The following is a 5,153-nucleotide window of genomic DNA, read 5'->3' on the forward strand; positions in this document are numbered from 1 at the left end:
TTGTTGATAGAATAGGATTCCCTATACATTGTGTAGATGTGCTCTATATAAAGCACATATTAGGTTCATGCTATATGCATTGTGATATTGTCATATCTTTCGCATAACCTAGCAGCTCTCAAGGATAATTGTTCATCCTTTCGAATGAGTACTTTTGTAATAAGTTTTTATCAGTTAATATAAAAACTTTTGATTCTGTTGAAGCTTTGTCGAATAGATTATATTAACTGTATTCACCCTCCACTATAAGAAAAATGTCAATAGGCATCACATATTAGACATCGATTGTAGGTACCACTGATGATAAAAGATTTAATGACATCACCCCGTATTTTTCTGATGTCTTTGTTCTTTGAAGAGATCGGTTATTATTAAACTGATGTCTAAACTTCACCTAAAAAACATTTCGCGCCTACCTTAATTTCCCCCCTTAGTCAAAATCCGTCCATAGCTATCCCAAAAATTCCCCCCTTAACCAATTTTTTGTTCCCCCCATTCCTCACCATCTATCTTCATCTCTCTTCACACAATCAAAAAATAAAAATAGCCTCTCTCTCTCGAGCCCCTTCATTCTCTTTTGAACCCCCCTCTCTCTCCGCTCACCATCTCTCTGAACTCCGTTCACCGTTTCACCATCTCACCATCTCAATTCCGCTCACATCTCTCTCAACTCAATTCATCTCATACTCTGTTAATTATCTATGTTAAGTTCTGTACTCTGGCAAGTTATCTTTGTACTCGAATTGAACTGGTCTTCTCTGAAGACCAGTTTTATAAATTGAGGGTTTTTGAAATCAAAACCCTAATTTTATAAATTGGAGTTTTTTTTAAATCAAAACCCTAATTTTTTTTATTAATCCAATATCTTTGGAAGTTACTAATACTTTTTAATTTGTTGTATACAAGACCTAGTTTGAGTAAAAGATTTAAAGCTTTAGGTAATTTGGGTATTTTTGTCTGTACTTTTGTAATTTTGTTTGATTTTTTTTATTTTTATAAATTAAAATTTCATTTGTGTACAGGGAGGATATGGAGATAATTATACTTACATTGATGATATGTTTCTTGTTTGCTGTCTTTATTGCGATTTCCCGGGTGTTTAAATCTGGTAAGTAGTTTGGTTTTTATTTGAATCTTGTTATACGGTTGTGGAAATTGAGTGAATGCAAATTTATGGATTTATAAATATAAACTTTATTCTATATGTCTATCTAAACTTGAGCGTACTATGAATCTATGATTATGTTTGTTAGTGTATTGTATCTCTAATTAAAAATGGATATTCCCTATCCGTTCTTCTAACTCATGTTCCACTAGTGAAACAACATATCTGGGTATTGTGTTTCTTAGTTTATTGTGTCTTTAATTAAAATTGAATACTCTTAATTAACTAAAAACTTTATAGTTAAGGTTAGCTGATAAATTGTTGCTCAGGAACACGCTAGGCGAGGGAGTAACGGTGCAAAAATAGGCTTTCATATGATATTTCATTATGCAGACGACATTACAGATTTCTATAAGGACATGGGATTTGGATGTGAATGAATGAGATATGGATCCAAATCCAATAAGTGTTGTAGACTGCAGTTACATGTTCTCCTGGCTAATCACACACACCAAATCTACTATGTGTATATCGCTGGGCCATAACCTGTTTTTATATGTGCATTTTTGAGTCTCAAGTAATTAGTTTCATATTGGAAAATTGCCAAAATATCAAGTTCTTTTGTATGCATATTTTTTACTGCAACTAGAAGGCCTTCTTTAGTTATTAATGCACCAGTTTTGACATGCCCACAAATACATAAGACTATAGTATATATAGAAGCTCTCTTGCTTACTAGCACATCAGTGAGTAAAGTACACATCCTCATCCCAACAAATCACAGTGTCATTAAGCCTACTTTGGTTTCAATTGCTATCCAGATCCTGTTTCACTTGTTCGTGATCACACCATCAAACAAAAGCTTGGGGAGCTTGGTATATCAGCATAAAGCTATAATGGAGATTTATTGTATGAACCATGGAAAATATACGATAACGAAGGACACGCATTTACAACCTTTGATGCATACTGGGAGAGGTGCTTAAACATGCAAAAAGAACCTGATTCACATCTTCCTCCGTGGCGCTTAGTTCATGTGGAAGGTACACTCATAGTGTAATTGTGTCAAACTTGCGTGCTTTCTTGTACTAATTAAATTTTCGAGACTCAAATGCTTGGACAGAATTTGTTTGTGATAATAATTATGAATTCCTAACGCAATATATTCCAAAGTGCAAATGACAGGAATAGTTGAAAATTGTTCGATTGACGACCTGGGGCTTGAAAACGAAATGGAAAAGTCCAGCAATGCTTTATTAGGAAGAGGATGGTCTCCCGGCTGGATCGAGCAATGCCGATAAGGCTCTATCTGCATTTGTTGAAGAAAATCTGATCGACTGCATTTGCTAATTATTGTATTGTCTCTCTTTTCATTATGTATTAGCTTGTTTCTCCTTTCTTTATATGTTATGTGTTACACTAGCTCCTCGGATGACTGGATTTTTGGTCAAATTGTTTGTCTGGTTCTTAGAGCTGATAATTCTAAAGCCCCTTTTGCTCTACATACTCAAGAGAGAAAATCAAATCCACAAGGTATACACTTCGCTTTGTTTGTTTAATTATAATGACACAATTTCCTGCAGGTGGTTGGATTATATATCTATATCATGCTTTAACAGTAAACTTCTGGTTAATTATTCATTTACGTAAATGAGAATAAACATATATCTTTCTCAGCCAATACGAAAAATTAATGTGCATATAACAAAATTTTATCGAATTTTGATATCTGAGACTTTTGACAGTTCATGTGTTTGGTTTTAATTCGTATGAGATTAAGACATATTTTTTCCAAGGGTTACATCGATCTTAATTCTTATAGTACACCAGACCAACTGATACTTTACTTTACCTGTAGGCGGTGGAATTTAGCAAATTAGTGTCAATATTGAGGCCCAATGAACCAGAAGATATGGTTGTATCTGCTTGCCAGAAGATAACTGCTTCAAGTTTTAAATCAGATAATCAAGGATAACACTGATAATATGGAAAATGTGTGACTTGTTGGGTTTGTAAGTTTTGTGTTCATTTTGCGCTTTCAGTCCTTAATTTGATAGAGTGGCATAAGAATGAAGTTTTATTTGTAATAAGTTTGTCCTGAATATACATTATATACAGGGAAAAATATCTTTATTCTACTAGAACAATGCAGTAGTATGTTGGAGATGGATTTTCTGATCATCCTATTGAATTAGCAATAGTCCAATACTTGTGGGTTTTATTGATGCTAATTATGCAAAATACAGGTTGGTTGTTGTAAGTGGTTTAAGTGAGTCGGTTATACTTTGTTCTTATATTTTGTTTTTAATTCTTAATTCTTATATTCCTGTTACCATTTAGAATTCTTAGAGTTCACTGTTGGATGTAAATAATGTTGAGTTTCTGCAGTCCTTAGCTTAATTACTTATATTTGTGTTGCTACAGTTGGACAACTATTACCGGTTAGTTCACCATGGAATGCTACTTTTCTCAAAATCAGCCAGTCCCCATCATGATTTTGCTGCATATTACTCATTTGTTGAGAAGATATTTAGAGCTGATGCAATGCTTCATTTTGGCACTCACGGTGCTCTTGAATTTATCTAGTCAATCTTATATGCGATATTCCCAATGTATACTATTACGCAACTATTTATGTAATAAAACTAGATACTTGATATTTATGTTGCTGAATATGAGTGTTTAGTTAGCTTATTGTTTAAATACTTTTAATGAATAAATACTGATGTCAAAAAAATAATTATACATCACTTTTAATGAATAAATACTCATGTCAAAAAAATAATTGTACATCACTTTAATATATAAATATTTATGTATTAAAGTTAATTGTACATCACTTTTAGTGAAGAAAAACCGATGTCAAAAAAGTTGATGTACATCGCTTTTTCCTAAAAAAGTGATGTAAAAGACTAACATGTTCAAGTCTAAAATGAACATAGACATGACTTTGTTTGGGAAAACACTGATGTCTATGTGTCAATATAGACATCACCTTTGAGTAAAGAAATCGATGTTTAATATCTGATTTTACATCAACCAAATGAAAATATTTGATGTCTTTGTAGGAAAAAACATAGCTCATTATATGTTTAATATATTGTAATAGGTGTAATTTATTTATAAAATTATTTATTTCTAACATTTTTTGTAAAAGAATAATGCATGGACATCAGTTTTTTTCCAGAAATGATGCCTAATCGAGTAAAGACATCGGGTTTTAACCGATGTCTAGAATAGACATCACCGACATCAATATCGGTTGCTAAACAACATAGACATCAGCCAAAAACCGATGTCTATTGACATTTTTCTTGTAGTTTTCCCCTCTAAAGTTGATTAAGGGCCTAACAATTTGTATCAGAGCTTGCTGTCAAAGTAAAAGTAGTTTAAGATCTGAAAATCAATCTACAATGGGAGACAGAGAAGAAGAGACACAGAATCCGAAACCATCAACCCCAGCCACATCACAGATAAGCAACAACATGAGTAGGTATGAAGCAATCAAGGTGCGTATCCTGAAGATACATGAATATTCAATCTGGAAAGTCAGGACGGCCATGTTATTGGAAGCCACGGATCCTGAATACCTAAATAAGAGCTATGATGGTCCTCATAAACCAATGAAGGTAGTTGTTTCGCTGACAGGAGAACCAGAGAAGGTGATAGACAAAGACAGTAAGGACTACTCTCCTGAAGATATCTCATCTATCATGAAGGATGCTAAGGTTAGATACATCCTACATAACAGTCTTGATAGTGTTATGTCCAATAGAGTCATTGGATGTAAAACATCAAAAGAAATATGGGATGCTTTAGAAGTAAAGTGTCAAGGTACAACTGCTATCAAGAAAAACAGGAGGACAGTACTTACTCAAGAATTTGAGCACTTTAACTCAAGGGACAATGAGTCCTTAACTAAGATCTATGACAGATTTCAGAAGTTGCTGAATGACTTATCCATTGTCAACAAAGAATATGATTTGGAGGACTCAAACTTGAAGTTCCTACTTGCTCTCCCTGAAAATTGGGACTTTAAAGTCACATC

The 5,153-nt window shown here is 33.4% G+C and overlaps 1 long non-coding RNA gene across 1 annotated transcript; it reads left to right on the plus strand.

The window, feature by feature from the left end:
• The first annotated feature begins 1,022 nt into the window (after positions 1-1,022).
• Positions 1,023-3,725, plus strand: LOC141719666 (uncharacterized). The gene is made up of 4 exons (XR_012574147.1): positions 1,023-1,108; positions 1,927-2,148; positions 2,279-2,638; positions 2,964-3,725. It is a non-coding gene; the product is annotated as an uncharacterized LOC141719666 (long non-coding RNA).
• Positions 3,726-5,153: the final 1,428 nt, after the last annotated feature.

Source organism: Apium graveolens, chromosome 1, assembly GCF_009905375.1.
Source record: "Apium graveolens cultivar Ventura chromosome 1, ASM990537v1, whole genome shotgun sequence".
NCBI lineage: Eukaryota > Viridiplantae > Streptophyta > Magnoliopsida > Apiales > Apiaceae > Apium > Apium graveolens.